The sequence below is a fragment of the Camellia sinensis genome, chromosome 6, assembly GCF_055761805.1.
Source record: "Camellia sinensis isolate YWXY chromosome 6, ASM5576180v1, whole genome shotgun sequence".
Taxonomy (NCBI): domain Eukaryota; kingdom Viridiplantae; phylum Streptophyta; class Magnoliopsida; order Ericales; family Theaceae; genus Camellia; species Camellia sinensis.
The window spans coordinates 85816386-85833827 of NC_138966.1; positions in this window are offsets into that span (position 1 = coordinate 85816386).

The following is a 17442-nucleotide window of genomic DNA, read 5'->3' on the forward strand; positions in this document are numbered from 1 at the left end:
AGTTGTGTTGTGACTTACTTGAGGGTTGTTGGAATTGCTAGCAAACTTTTTCTTCCTCTCCTCTCTTCTACCAAACTCACCCTCCTTCCTTTCTTGTCTCTCAGCTGAATATAGTGTGTATAAGTGTTGTTCTTGTATGTAAAATGCTAAGGGAGGGGTTGTTTATATAATGAATTTGGTGCAAAATGTCTTAAATGCCCCTTGGTTGGAATTGGATTGGATAGTTTGGGTTTAGTTTGAATTCAATAGAATAGTGGAGGATTAAAGGTCTTAATTAGGTTCCTAAATATGATCTATTTAGGGTTTTCCTCCTAATCAAACCAACCTAGTTGCATATATACATACATATATATATATATATATAAGTTTGTACCAACTCAAAGATTTTCTTCCTTAAATCATGCAAAATTGTCTCAAAAAGTACATTCATCATATCTATGTAGGTATGGCTGGCCATAAATGGTGATTTGAGGGACTTATTTTATATTTATTTTTTTTGTGTACAAATCTTGGAAATTGTAAAATATAATGTTAAAAAAAGATTTTAGGGTACAAGTGTGTATATAAATATATAATGGTACTTATTTGGGGTCAATTTTGTGATTTAATAAAATGTGAGGGCTCAGGCTCAATTAAAGTATCTATTTCAAGTGTAGAGTTAATCAATTAGTAGTAGGAAAAATAATTTGGTTTGTATTATCTTGCTTTGAATTTAAAGGTAAATAACCGAACGAAAATTGTGAAAACCAGAAGTTAAGGTTTAGAGTGATTAATCTAAAATTTGAGAGTTAAATAATTAATATTAGAGTGTTAGAAATGATTTCTAAGCTTTCAGGGTCGATTAGGGTTTGTATGGGTTCATCCGTGATCCGTTTTCGGCTCTAGGGTTTAATTTACGAATAATCGACAAACTAAGGGCTTTATTATAATAACTCAAAATTTAGGGACCTAATAAGGTTTACAAAAGTTAGGGGTCTCATAGTCCACTTTACCAATTACTAATTGAAATGAACGTGTTACCTCAATATAACACAATCGCATCCATCACATCAAATTACACAATTAACCTACCACACATAACACGTGCACTCTATTCAACAACAATCAATACCATCATCCACAAATGGCCAAGGACAATACCCTAAACAACACAATTCTCGTAAAAACTCATACTCAACACCAATAACGTTTATCTCAAAGCATAAGCCAATTTCCATTTCTCAATTTATCTAAACATGTATAATCATTTCTTTAATTTTCAAAACCAAAGCTCATTATTACCAAACTTCAACAATTACTCGCACAACAATTCATCAAAACCGTCTAACAATACTCTTTTTAATCATCATACTTCCAATTCATTAATGACAACAAGTGTATTAACAATTACACAACACCATAGCTATTTCCAATTATAATATTTCCTTGATAAAAATTAGCATTTTGTAATTCTAACATCCTAAACATGCTCAACTAACACAAAAATTCCACAATCAACCAAAAGCATAAAATTAAACTCATAAAGTTCAAAATCCTTACTCTCATACATATGCTTTTAGAAATCTCACTCAAAGATCATATTTTTAATGCAATAAAAATTACCACTTACGTAACGCCCCCAAATCTAACTAATTATAAGTTCTAATTTCCTATTAAACACTTGCATAAGATATTCACAAGATATGGCTTCTCATCATTAATATCAATAAATCTCTACGCTTCTATTCATTGTATACAAGAGATGTCAAAAGTATTCCACATGTGATATATTCAACATTTCCTAGAATATGAATCTATAGCATGCGGTTCACAAGTTAAACACAAAATAATGCCCTATGAGCTACAAGTTCTAAGGCTTATTCCTAGTTACACAAAATGATTATCAAACTCATACATGTAAAGCCCTTAGGTTGTCAAAATAAAGCAACAAAATAAAAAGAGCCTCGTGTTACCAAAACAAACTCCCTCACCTCTACTTCGACGGGAACACCGCATCTTTTCCTGCAACAAATCCACTAGGGGTAAGCATTAAGGCCTATTAGTAAATAGGTCGGGTTTCGAACCCGAGTTTGGGCTCCTATGGTGGCATGACCCATGACCCATATAAGACCCATCTAAATTTAAGTTTGAATTTAAATTAAACTTAAATTTAGAGCTATCCTAAGAGATACAGATAGCTTACCATCCCATCTTATCTGGGATAATGATGGGTGGTTACGTATCTCTCTATATATTGATCATATCCATATATGTATTATTATGTGAGTGGAAAAGGGGAAGCAAAAAGTAATATTGTGGGTAAACTTTCTGAGTGTTTTTCAATCTTTCTGCCATTAATGAACTAAACATAGGCCTTTGTACTGTGAGTTGTATGGGTGTCGCTCACATTGCAGTATCACTTCACTGGTAGGATTTCAACCAGTGATTTGGAGGCACGTGATTCACTTATCAGGTTCATTCTTTCGGATTCAAGATATTCAAGTATGGATTGAATCTATTAATCCACTGCATATAGATATTCCTACATTGGTATCAAAGCCATCCTAAATGCTTCCGTGTTTTTATGCATGAAATATGATTTAAACCATATATATAATCATTAAAATATATATATATGTGTGATCCATGCAAGAAAATTAATGATTTTCAAACTGACTCCGATCATCTTGAAATTTATATATGTTATAGTTCATATCACGTAGAGCATATTTGCAAAGTTTCCTTAAAACTGGACGGTCGAATTTGGAGAAAAATGGAGACCCATTTTGTATTTTCGAAACTTTAATTACATGCTAGTTTTACATGCTTCGTTTTCATGACATGAAACTTATATATTTGGATTTCTTGTCTCGAGACCTTCGAAACCTAATATTATTCGCATGTTTTCAACTTACAGATTGTAAGAAATCATAAACCCTAATTTGGGTTTATTTTTGTGTTTTTGGTGGTTCATTGTAGAGGATGAAGTGTAGAAAATCTACACTCTCACTCTCACTAGAAAGAGAGTGGATTACACTCCCTATTTTAGACTTGTCAAAAAAAAAAACCAAGACCACCATTGGATTCCTCTAAAAAAATTGAGTTGGATAGTACCAAAATTGAGCCAAAACGGAGTCTGGAAAGTTGCGCAAAAGCTGCTTTTATGCACTTCCAAGCGCTAGTACGTGCGTTGACGTGAGCGTTGCGAGTGCACTGCACACTGTCTGGGTCGACTGAGCGCAATGATGTCATCGCCGACGCAAACTGATGATGTCATCTGATGATGTAAGCACTGACGCAAGTGCTGGGACTATTAAAGCTAGGGCTGTGCAAAATACCGCCCAATTTGTTAAAACCACACCGATCTGCATCAATCCATACCGCTCTAACCGTTAACCGTGGTTTAAACTTTAAAATTTATAATCCATCAACCGAACCGCTCCGCTCTGCTATACTTAATACATATATATTTTTTAACTTCTAATGAAATATCAATGTAAAAATGAGTGTAAGATAAATTTAAGATATGAATTTATTACAAATTAGTGGTTATATATATGAAACATATTATATAAAATTATTTAGTGTTATATATCTAAAAAATATTATACAATTTATTGTTATATATTATGCAAATGTATAATAATTAGTTAGAATATTCTTCAATCCGCCAATCCGCAAAAAATTGCCCAAACTATAATTTGTCAATCCGCTAATCCGCCAACCCGCCATTCAGTTTGTAATTTTACTCTCAAACCGTCTGAACCACATCGCGCACACCCCTAATTAAGGATCAATTTGTTTGTTTTTAATTTAAAAATTACGTTAATTGCTTATATATTATTCATTATAATTTGAATTGAAGCATGGCTGTTATCGTTAGACTTGTAATTTGATTTTCTACAATATGATAATTTTTTTTATAATTTTTTGAAAAATAAAATATTTTTCATAAATAAATAATTCAATATTTTTACATTAAATCACTTTTGGGGGAGCACGACTTGGAGTCTAGACTTGAATTTTTTGTAGTACACTATTGGAATAATGTTTTATTTTTTGGTGTGAGTTTTGTACTATTTTAGATTCTGTATTATTTATTTCTAATTTTCTATGTAGTTTTAATTACTTAAAATTTCAGGCAAATTTAGAAAAATTACATAAATAATTAAGCATTTTTATGGCATATTCGGAAAGCTAAAACATGTTTAGTTCTTTATTTATGTATAGAACTAGTAGGATGTTTAGATTCAAGATGTTGAATTCTATATTCCAATTATTTTAATTCCATGATTAAATATTATAGCATTTTTTTTGGTTCATTTTGAAATGCCTGAATATGGAATTAATTATTATCATGCCTTTTAACATGCCACAAGTAGTAAGAGTTTTTTTTTTTTTTCCTCCGCGCGAGAGAATTTATGAATTCTCTACTGATAATCCAATTTTGCGCATAAAGTTAAATTAAATCTTGATAATTGTCACTAGTAGCGCAAGAGATAATTATGAGCCAAACAAATTTTCGATCTTGTGACATGTGTAATGTTATTATTATTTAATTTAGATTTTTTGTTGCAAAATAATTTTGTATTGCTATATTTAATATTCCTTGCACATTTTTTCCTCGATATTCGGACATGGAAGCTAAGACAATTATGGCAGACTTGACTAAGGGAGATAAATTAGATGGCGATAACTATGACATTTGGCGCCATAAGGTCCAATATCTTTTCAATGAGTAAGAGGTTTAGCATACACTTGGCCAAATAATGGTTGAGCATGAGGAAGGGAATACAGCTTAACATCGTCATGATCACGACGCTTATCAGGCTTGGCGTAAGAAAGATTGGTGTGCGCGCTTTACCATGTTGAATAGCATGCACAACGACTTGATCAATGAATTTGAGCAATGCCCATATGCATTCAGATATGGGAAGCTCTTAAGCAAAAGTTTGGTGTCACCTCTTTAGCAAAGCTACATGAGCTGACTATGAAATTTGACTCTTATCAGAAAAAGGTACACCATTCAATAAAGCAACATCTGAGAGAGATGGCATCCATGATACATGAGCTTGAAGCAGTAGGGGATTGAAGCTGTGATTCGCTCTCTACCATCTTCTTGGGAGCAAATGAAGTAGAACATGATACATAACGAGAATGTTAAAACATTCAAGGATTTATCACGTCATTTATAACTAGAGGTTGAGTGCCTAGAGGTGACTAATTCTAATGGTTCCACTTTGGTAGTTGAGTTAGGCTCACGCAAGACATCTTGGTTCAAGCGTGGTAAAGCAAAAAGTGCTCTAAACAAGCTAGAAGCTACTACAGAGAAACATAATGGCGCTAAAGCTTTTAAGCGTATGGGCAAAAGAGGTAGCAAAAAGTTAAAAGCTAAATTGACGTGCTTTAATTGTAACAAAAAAGGACACTTCACTCAAAATTTCCTGAGCAGAAGAAGGTACATACTTAATTTCTCACATTGAATGCTTTGTATTTAGTCAAGCATTAATTACTCACTCTCCTTATTTGTGGGTTGTAGACTTAGGAAGCAATAGGCCATATCGCGAGGAACATAGTAGGGTTCGTCAAGTATCATTGTATTCTTGTTGGAAGTAGAAAAGTTTACATGAAGAACGAGTCTAGTGTAGAGGTGCTTACCATTGGCACATACATACCGGAAATGCAACATGGGTGCATCTAGTATCTTCATGATGTTCTTTATGCACTGGACGTTTGGCAAAACTTAGTTCCAGTTATTAGCATGATAGACGTAAGCTTTAGTTTTTTGTTTTGAGAATAAAGAAATGTCAACATTTATTTGGGGACAATTTGTTTTTATATTTTTTTGGTTATCTTGTAGATGGTTTCTTGATTTTAGATGTGGATGGTTCTAGTTTTTTGATAATAATAATGCTAATGGCTCTATTTTTTATATTACATTTGTTTGTAATAATGATTCTATGAGATGGTATGCTAAATCAATCCATATTGCGCAAGACATGACGACTAGATTGGCTAGAGGAGTCCTTGTAGGCCCACTCGCTAAAGTCACTTTGCCCATGTATGAGTACTATCTTGCTGAAAAATTAACATGGAAACCATTTGGGAAAGCCAGAAAGGAATCTATCTCATTGCAACATATACATTCAAAATTGTAGACCAATGAATGTGAGGGCAAGGCATGGAGCCCCTTATTTCATCACATTTATATATGATTGTACGTGCTATGGCTATGGCTATGGCTATTTGATTTTTCACAAGTCAAAAGTACTAGATTACTTTAGACAGTATGTTCGTAAGGTTCAGAATCAATTATACAAGAGCATTAAGGCTCTAAGGACTAACCGTGGGTGCAAGTATCTATTTGAGAAATTCAAAATGCCAATTAACAAATCCTAGTAATCTATAGCAAAATGGTGTAGTAGTATAGCGATTCTGGTTTAAACTCGGCCTGTTCATTGTTTTGGATCCGGGTTTTCTTGTCTTAATGGTTATGCATGTCTTCTTTCATCTCATTCCTTATTGAGTTTGGTTATTGGAGTGTCTTGGGGTTGGGAGTTAGTTTTTCAAAATTGTTACTGCCTAGATTTTGGCTTGTTCACTCAAGCAAACCTTCTTGCGCTCGAGCGAACTTTGAGAACTTTCAATACTTTTGTAATTCTGCAAAACTACTGGGAATATGGCATTCTTAGCTCGAACGGTGTTTCTTGCGCTCAAGCGGTCTTGGCTCGAGCGGTCATTCTTGCGCTCAAGCGGTCTTTTGGAACTCTCAGTACTTTTGTAGGCCTGCAAAAGTATTGGGAGAGTGGTGTTCTTCACTCAAGCGGTCTGCGCGTATATCAGTTTCGAAAAGTCACTTTTTGAGTCACTTTTTCATATCTCTTTCTCTCTAAACATTTCAAAACTTTAGATCTACACTCTCTTTCTCTAGTTCTTGAACATTTGACCCAAATACTCTCGATCCTAACATTTCCTCATCCTAGTCCCTTTGATAAAAAAGTAGACCACGCCAAGGGCTTCGTTTTAATCGAAGAAGTTCACGTTTTTAGTACCGCCAAGTTCTACCCATATGAATATGAATATGGGTTTTGGTACCGCCAAGTTCGCGTTTTTAAAAGAAGGATTTTAAAAAGCTAGGGTTTTGGTTTGAAATCAAAAGAGGGATTTTCAAAATAGGTTCCTGACTATGAATATGGGTTTGTATATGTTGTTGAGTTGTGATGAAATGGTGGATTTTATCCTTGGAGTTGATTTTTGAAAAAAAATGGATTTTGCCCTAAGTTGTGAATGTTTGATTTTTGTAAAGAGAATATGAAATTGATGTTGGTTTTCTGAAATTGGAACGATGATAATGGTGGTGGTGGTGGAGTTGGATATGAATTATCACTCGTACCTTGAAATGTTAGAAAGTGTATCTTTATTGGAAATTAATTATCTATTTAGAGATATCTGTTTTGGGCTATCGATGGAGGATAACTATGATTGTTGTAGAAATTGCATGAGAATTAGGTGAATTGAAATTAATTTCCCATCCATTTGCATTGTAACATATTTACCACATTGAAAATGGTTATTGTTTTGAGAAAAAATAGGTGAATACCTTGGTGAATCTGAGTAGGGAGTGTAGTTGTGGTATTATGTTGGCTTGTGTGTCCTTGATGAAAGTCGAGAAACCCGTGCGAATAGGTGTTGAGCCTTCTGGTTAGTACCGGTAAAAATGGCAATTAGTAGTGCTTGTAGCCTACTTGCAGACGCGTACCTAAAGATTCCATAGTTGTATCCACTACCCTGTTTTATATTGTAAAGCAAATGATTTCATGAACTGTAATATAAACTTGGCATTGCATGGTTTTGGAAAGCGATATAAAATGTTTTGACATGAGCATTGCATATACATTCACCTTATAACTCTATTAAGATTCATACATTGTGTTAGAGTATCTCTATTAGGCTTTGGCTCACCTTATGTGGAAAACTATTTTTAGGTACTGATGATATACCTCCGCCAATGCGATAGCTTGGGAGGACTAAGAGCCGAAAGCTTCATTTTTTGTTATTGTTGTATCTATTTTTGCACAAGCCTAGGGCTTTATATGTATTGAGTTTAAATTCACTTTTGTTGTAACCAAACACCTTCTTGGAAAATTGTAGCTATTAGGGCATTAATTTATCTATTTTAACTTTTATTTCATATGTTTTGTTTATAACACATGCTATAGATTCAGGGTTACGACTTATGAATGTATTAATGTATGTGTTATCCCTTTTGTAAAATGGAAAGATATGAATGAAAGATAATTACTTCGTCTCATGTTGTTATTTAATTAATATTGTGGGTTGGTTTTATTGTTAATTATTTCAAGGTGTTACAACTTGGTATTAGAGCTACCGGGTTTAAATACTTTGGGATCGTGGGAAGTGGTTCTTACCATAATAGGTTCCCTTGTTGGATGATATTAGGAATAGACTTGGTATGCTATGTGATAACATGCTTATGTGACTAAATGGGTGTGGGATTTAATTTCTAAGATAATGATTGGATCTACGAGTTTCTAGAAGTCTTGTTAGAAGAGCACTTGATTACTACTATTTCTAACTAGAACTCTGGCAACATCGCGGGACAATCATTATCTGGAGAGGAAGTTCATATGTGTAAATGTGACTATGTTCTTATGTGGAGTGAATTAATTGTTGTCCACCGCATTAGGACGTAAGTGAGTTAGCTTTGGCATATTTGTAAATGTGCTAATCTCTTGTGTTACCTTCATTAGGATGTCAAGACATGGACGCGGCAGTGGTAGGCATAGCAGGCCTAGGCGGCAGGAGGTGCCGTTACCGGATGATATTCCAGTACAAGAGGAAGAGGTTGGTCGAGCTAATGTGGCCGAATTGGTTGGTCAGTAGGCCATAGGCGTTTTAGCCCATGAGATGGCCGGAGCTTTGAGGGAATCCATGGATATTCTTAGAGTTGATAATCAAGTCCAGGCCTAGGTTGCAGAAGCAGGGCCATTGTTTTTAAAGAGGGAGTTCTTCCGGTCAAATCTGGATAAATATTTGGGGGATCTGAAAGAGCCACTGAAAGTAAATGAGTGGTTAGAACAGATGGTGAAGACGTTCGAAATGCTTAGCATCGAGAACGATGGGCTGAAAGTAACCTTGACATCCTTCTAGTTGAAGGGAGATCCAGGTCAGTGGTGAAAATATGCGCGTGGGTGCATTGGAGATACTTAGAAGGCCTTTGTCAATACTTTCAAGGACAAGTTTTTGCCTCCCACTGTTCGGGAGAAGTTAAAGGAGCAATTTTTTGAAGCTCAAAGTAGCTTAACACACCAATGGCAGAGTTTGAAGCTGCCTTTACCTGTCTGTCGAGGTTTGCACCAGAACTTATGGTGATGGAAGAACGTCGTTGCTTGGAGTCTGAGAAAAGATTGAGGAACGGGCTCCTTTTCAAGGTGGATGGGTCTATGATTAGTGACTACAGAGGCCTTGTTGAGGCGGCGACTCATCTTGAGATCGTGGTTCAGTTGGAGGAGAAGCGGATGAGGAGCTCAAGTAGAGGAATCAGGAGGTTCATGAGGAGACTCAGGACAATAAGAGGCAGAGGGGTTCTACCCAACAGCAGTCCCCAGGAGCACAGTCTAGATCCACTTTTCCTGTACCGAGTTATGAGTCAGGGAGAGGTGGTCAAGGTGAGATCACTTGTTTCAAGTGTGGTCAGTTGGGTCACAATTTTTTAGTTTGCCTGCAGAGAGGAGGAAAGTAACAATCTATACCGTATACGGCTCATCCTCAAAGCCAAATTTAGGGGAGAGGGCAATCACCTATCTGTTATCAGTATGGACAATTGAGGCACGTAAGGAGGTTTTGTCCATAGTCGAGTGGCATATTTGGTGCATCTGGTTCGAGGCAGACACAGAGCCATCAGCCTACACTGTTAGCATAGGCCTTGAGGGCCAATCAAAAAGTCTTTTTGGCTCAGTTAGTGTATCAAACTTATTCTCCGAGGGGTGAGCAAGTGGAGTAGAGACCTATGGGGCATGTATATGTTGTTACCACACCAGATTCGTTGCTAGCACCTTCGGTAGTGAGAGGTAACTTCTGGTTGTGTAATTCTACTGCCAATGTGTTGATTGATACTGGTGCATTGCATTCTTTCATTTCATCTGCATTTGCATCAGCATTAGGGTTAGAAGTGGCTCAGTTAGCATCTCTACTCAGGGTAGAGTCACCTGTTGGTGGTGAGGTTGTGTTGGACCAAGGGTGTCGGGGTTGTAAGATAGAGATTGTAAATCGCCGACTTCTTTTTGCTTTTGTGTTCATTGACATGTCGAGTTTTGATGTTATTTTGGACATGGATTAGTTGTCATCCTATTGGGCCATTATAGACTATTACCGTCATAGAGTTACGATATGCGCCTTAAGTTGTGACTGTTTTTATTTCCTGGGGGACCGAGTTAATAGGGCCTTGTTACCAGTTTGTGATCCCGTCATCGGGGCGAGCTTAGTCTCCTTCTAGAACATTCCTGGTTCTAACCCGGCCCATTTGATGTTTTAGATCCGGGTTTAATTGTCATATATAGTTATCCATGTCTTGTTTCCCCTTATATCTCTTTGAGTTTGGCTTTTGGGGTTTGTTAATTGTGTTTATAACAGGTTGGTAGCTTATTTTTCAAACTTTTCTTACCCAGATTTTTGTCCCTTCACTCGAGTGAAGCTTCTTGTGCTCAAGTGGTCTTTATGAACCTCCAGTACTTTTGCAAGTCTGCAAAAATATTAAGAGTTTATATTCTTTGCTCCAGTGAAGCTTCTTGCACTCGAGCGATGACCTCTATCTACAAAACTACTAGGAGTTTGTATTCTCCACTCAAGCGAAACTTCTTTCACTAGAGGGATGGTCTTCTATCTGTAAAACTTCTGGGAGATAGTATTCTACACTCGAGCGAAGATTCTTGCACTCGAGTGGAACAACTTATTGTGTCTGGTCATTCGAGCGACACTTCATGCGCTCGAGCGAACTGTGCGTATATCAGTTCGTAAAAGTCACATTTTACATCACTTTTTTTTATCTCTCTCTCTCTAAATATTTCAAAATACTTATATTTCTCATTCTCTCTCTAAAACTCATCTAGTTCACTTGAATCCATCTATATCCATCAATCTTTGTCCCCGTGTGCCTTTGTTAAAAGGGTAAAGCCCACCTAAAGTTTCGTTTTGATCTGAATAAAGTTGGGTTTCGACGTGGTTGGGGTCTCTTCATTCTTTCTCTCGTTTTCTAACTTTGAGGTAGGGATTTTTTACACTCTTGTATGAGTTTTACCTTAGTTATTTGTTATTTCAAAAGATTATAATGGTTTGGGGGTTTTTAGTAAAACCTAGGGTTTGAAATCAAAATGAAAAAGAGGGGTTTTCAAATAGTTTCTTGGAAAAGCTTGTGGGTATGAAATTGGAGTTAATATATGTTGAAATGAAGAATTTCCTACTTTGAAATTTATTTTCAAAGAGAAATAGATTTTGCCCTAAAATGTAAATGTTTGAGATTGTAAAAACAAAATGGAATTGATATTGAGAATTATGAAATTGATGTAATGTTGATGATAGTGGTGGAGCTGGATATGTATTTTCACTCCCATCTTGAGATTTTAGAAAAGTGTATCTTTAATGAAATTTATTTATCTATTTAGATATATCTGTTTTGGGCTATCTGTGGAGGATAGCTATGAGTGCTGTAGAAATTGCATGAGAATTAAGTGAACTAAAACTAATTTCTCTTCCATGTACATTGAACATTGTTACTTATTTAATACATTGAAAATGCATATGATTTTGAGAAAAATACGAGAACATTGGAAAGAGGTGTGTATCACTAAATCATGTTGGTCTGTGTGTTTAGGGTGAAAGTCTTGAAAAATACGCGTATACATGGATGTTGATTCCTGCGGACGAAATATTCGTAAAATGGCTATAGTAGCACTTGTATAGGCTACGTTTACATGGGTGCCGTTTGACAATTTTTCACGGACGAAATATCCATGAAAGGTTGTATTGGTTTAAGATTCCCCCCTTCTTTTTACTGTAAAGAGCATGGTTTTAAAAATTGTAATATAAACCTGGCATAGCACGGCTTTTGAAAAAGGATATAAATGTTTTGGTACTAGCATTGCATATGCATAAAACATTATGGCTTTGTTAAGATTTATACATTGTGTTGTAGTGTTTCTATAGGGCTTTGGCTCACCCTATGTAGGAAAAACCATTTTCAGGTGCTAGTAATATGCCTCCACCAAGGAGTTAGCTTGAGAGGAATGTGGAGCTAAAAGCTCAATGTTGTTATTTTGTATTTAATTTTGTACAAGCTTAGAGCTTTATCTGTATTGAAATTAAGACTCACTTTTGATGTACCCAAGCAATGACTTGGAAAGATGTAAACCTTTAGGGCATATGATTATCTATTTAGCTTTCATTTCTTTTCACAATCTTGTGACATAGATTCAGGATGTACTGTCTATTAATGTATATCGTATGTGTCACCTTTTGTATATCAAACTCTGATTAATGAAAGCTTATTAATTCATTTATGTTACTATTTATTGGTTGTTATGAGATGGGTATATTGTGTTTATTTCAAGGCATTATAACTTGGTATCAAAGCGTACCGGGTTTGAATACTTTGGGTACGTGGGAAGTGGTTATTACCACAGTGGGTTTATCTCGCTTAATAGAGATATATATATATATATATATGTATGGTATGCTCATATGATAACATACTTATGTGGTTATATGGGTATAGAATGTAGTTCTTAAGATATGGATTGGGTCTATGGGTTTCTAAAAGTCTTATTAGGATAGCACTTGATCACTGATGTTTCTAATTGGAACTCTGGCAATACCGCGGGACAATCATTATCTAGGAAAAAATTCGTATGTATTTATGTGATTATGTGCTTATGTTGAGTGAATTACTGTTGTCCATCGCATTAGGACGCGAATGAGTTAGCTTCGGCACATTTGTAAATGTGCTAATCTCTTTTGGTACCTTCATTAGGATGTCAGGACATAGACGTAGTGCCTTTACCGGATAAGATTCCAACACAAAAGGAAGAGGTTAGTCAAGCTAACATGGCCGAACCAGTTGGTCAACAGGCCATGGGCTCTTTGGCTCGTGAAATGGCTAGGGCCTTGCGGGAATACATGGACATTCTCAGAGCTGAGAATCAAATCCAGGCCCAAGTGGTTGAGGCAGGGCCGTTGTTCTTAAAGAAGGAGTTCTTTCGGCCTAAATCGAACGAGTTTTTGGGTGACCCTAAGGAGCTACTGAAGGTGGATAAGTGGCTAGAACAGATAGTGAAGACATTCGAGATGCTTGGCATCCTTCCAACTAAATGGAGATGCGGGTCATTGGTGGAAGTATGCGTGTAGGCGCATTGGGTGACTTGGGAGGCCTTTGTCAACACCTTCCATAACAAGTTCTTACCTCCCACGGTTAGGGAGAAGTTGAGGGAGCAATTCTCAAAGCACAAGCAGCTCAACATGCCTGTAGTCGAGTTTATGGCAGCCTTTACTAGCCTCTCTAAGTTTGCACCAGAGTTTAAGAAAAAGTTGAGGACGGGCTTCTTTTCAAGGTAGCCGAGTCAATGATTAGAGATTACGGGCGACTTGTAGAGTCGGCAGCTCATCTTGAGACTGTGATGTAAATGGAGGAGGAATGGATGAGGGGCTCCATGAGGAGTCAGGATGTTCAAGGGTACAGTAAGAGGCAGAGGGGTTACCCCACAGCAGTCTTAGGAAGCACTATTAGGGTCCACTTTTCTAGTATCGAGTTCGGGTTCTAGGAGAAGTGGTCAGGGAAATTTCACTTGCTCTAAGTGTAGCCAGTTAGGCCAAAAGTCTTTAGCTTGCTCGCAAAGGGGAGGAGGGCAATGATCAGTTTCATCTGCAGCTTGTTCTCAGAGTCAAAGTTAGGGAAGAGGGAAGCCGCTCACTTATCATCAGTGTGGGCAGGCAGGGCACTTGAAGAGGTTTTGCCCTCAGCTGGGTGGCACACCTGGCGCGTCTAGTTCGAGACAGACACAGAGCCACCAGCCTACACAGTTAGTTCAGACCTCGAGGGCCAATCAAGGAGCCTCTTCAGCTCTGTCAGTGCATCAGACTTATGCTTCGAGGAGTGAGAAGGTGGAATAGAGACCTTTAGGGTGTGTGTATGTTGTTACCACGCCAGACTTAGTGTTAGCGCCTTCAGTTGTGAGAGGTACTTTCTTGTTATGCAATTCTATTGTCAATGTGTTGATTGATACGGGTGCATCCCATTCTTTTATGTCTTATGCATTTGCATCGGCATTGGGATTAGAATTGGCTCGGTTAGCATCTCCACTCAATGTAGAGTCACTCATTGGTGGTGAGGTTGTTTTAGAACAGGGGTGTCGGGGTTGTGACATAGAAGTTGCCAGTCGGCGACTTCCTTTTGCATATATGTTGATTGACATGTTGAGTTTTGATGCCATATTGGGTATGGACTGGTTATCATCGTATCAGGTTGTCATAGATTGTTACCGTCAGAGGGTTACTGTATGTACCTTGAGCAGTGATTGTTTTTATTTCATGGGGGATGGAGCCGATAGAGTTTTATCACTGGTGTATAATTCGCGTGGTCAGAGTGAGCTTAGTTGTCTTCTTGCAAACGTCTTGGATAGTGAGTGTGAGAAAGTCTGAGTTATTTTGCCAAGGGTAATTTATGAATGCCCGAATGTTTTTCCTGAGGATCTCACCAGTTTACCATCTCATCGTGAGATTGAGTTCTCTATTAAGTTAGTGTCTAGCACAGCACCGATCTCCATGGCACCATATAGATTTGCACCCGTCGAGTTGAGTGAGTTAAAAATTCAACTCCAGGAATTGTTAGATAAGGGTTTTATTCACCCTAGTACATCGCCTTGTGAAGCACTAACTCTCTTCGCCAAGAAGAAGGATGGTGCCTTTTGACTTTGTATTGATTACTAGAAGTTGAACTGGGTAACTGTTAAGAACAAGTATCCAATGTCGCGCATAGATGATTTATTTAACCAGTTGAAGGGGTCCTATTGTTTCTCTAAGATAAACATAAGATCGGGTTATCACTAGTTAAGGGTAAGGGAGAAAGATATCCAAAAGACAGCATTCCGTACGCGGTATGGCCATTATGAGTTCCTAGTTATGCCTTTTGGGTTAACCAATGCACCAACTGTGTTTATGGATTTGATGAACCGAATCTTCCGTGAGTTCTTAAACCGCTCTGTAGTCGTCTTTGTTGATGACATTTTGATTTACTTACCCTCTGAGGAAGAGCACGAGGAACATTTGCAAGTTGTGCTTGAGTTGCTTAGAGCCCACAAGTTGTATGCTATGTTCGGGAAGTGTGAATTCTGGTTGAAAAATGTTAAGTTCTTAGGCCAAGTGGTATCCGAGGAAGGAGTGACTGTAGATTCATCCAGAATAGAAATCATACAAGATTGGGAACAACATAAGAGTGCCTTTGAGATCCGTAATTTCTTGGGGTTGGCTGGGTATTACCGTCGGTTTGTGAAAGATTTCTCTAGATTAGCTTCACCATTGACTAGACTAATGAGGAAAGGAATTAAGTTTGTGTGGAGTGAGACCTGTGAGAAGTCATTTCAAGAGCTTAAGGTTAGACTTACTACTGCTCCAGTATTGATTATTCTAGAGAGGGGTTTAGGTTATTCAGTGTATTGTGATGCTTCACGGGAAGGTTTGGGTTGTGTATTGATGCAAGAGAGGAAAGTAGTAGCTTATGGCTCACAGCAATTGAAAACACATGAGAGGAACTACCTTACTCATAACCTAGAGTTAGCAGTAGTGATCTTTGCCTTGAAAATTTGGAGGCATTATTTGTATGGTGAGAAATTTGAAGTATTTTTCGATGACAAGAGTTTGAAATATTTGCTTACATAAAAAGACTTCAATCTGAGGCAGAGGAGTTAGATGGAGTTCAAAGAAGATTATGACTTTCAGTTGCATTATCATCCGGGGAAAGCCAATGTTATGGCTGATGCCTTAAGTAGGAAATCTATTGGCAGTGTAGCAAGTATTGCCATTCGGGAATAGGAGATGTTGGGTGCTATTGGTGAGTTTGACCTATATCTTGGTGAGTTCATTGAGTCTGCAGCCTTGTTTTCAATAGTTGCACAACCTACACTTGTGAGCCGAGTTATAAAAGCATAGAGAAGTGACCTTGAGGTAGAATTCCTCTGGGAGAAGATCTCTAGTGGGAAGGTGGAGAAGGGCTTGAACGTATATTTTGACTCGAGTGTTAGATACCTTAACCATCTTTTTGTGCCAGTCTTGCTGAGAGGAAGTACTCCGGGAGTTTCACCATTCACACCTTGCGGTGCATCCAAGAGGCACAAAGATGTATTATGACCCTAGTCGCCAGTTTTGGTGGAAGGGTATGAAAAAGGATGTGGCCGTGTTTGTAGCGAGGTGCCTCACTTGTCAACAAATGAAGCCTGGGCATCAAAAGCTATCGAGTTTGTTGCAACCCTTGTCTATAACCGAGTGGAAGTAGGAGAATGTCACTATGGATTTTGTTGTAGGTCTTCCGAGGACTCAACGGGGTAATGTCGCCATTTGGGTAGTAGTTGATCGATTGACTAAGTCAACACACTTTGTACCTATGTGCATGAGTAACTCGGTAGATTATCTAGCCAACCGTTATGTTAGGGACATAGTAAGGTTATACAAGGTCCATGTAACAATTGTTTCAGATAGAGATTCACATTTTACAGTTTGGTTATGGCAGAGTCTACAGAATGCCTTGGGCACTAGGTTGACTTTTAGCACCTCCTATCATCCTCAGACTGACGGACAGTCAAAGCATACTATTCAGATCCTTGAGGATATGCTTCAAGGTTATATCCTTGACTTTAAGGGATCATGGGAGAGGCACTTGCTTTTAGTGGAGTTTGCCTATAACAACAGTTTCCAGTCAAGTAATGGTATGGCACCATTTAAGGCCTTGTATGGCTGACCGTGTAGGTCTCCTGTGTGTTAGGCTAAGGTGGGTGATGCACCTATATTGGGTCCAGAGTTAGCTCGGAAAATGACAGAGAAAGTTACACTTATCCGTAAGAGGTTGGTCATGGCTCAGAGTCGTCAAAAGAGCTATGCCAACCGTAGGAGAAGACCGTTGTCCTTTGAAGTGGGAGTTCACGTCGTCCTGAAGATATCACCTAAATGACGTTTGATGACGTTTGGGAAGAGCGGGAAGTCGTCTCCTAGGTTTATTGGCCTTTTGAGATCCTAAAGCGGATTAGGGAGGTAGCTTATCATTTGGCATTACCGTCACAGCTTTTCGGGGTTCATGACGGGTGTGTTTGGTTTGGTATTGGGAGATAAAATTTCAAAAAAAATCTTGGGGAAAGAGTTTAGAAATTTTTTTGGTTTGTTTGATTGTATATTTTGGAAATAGTT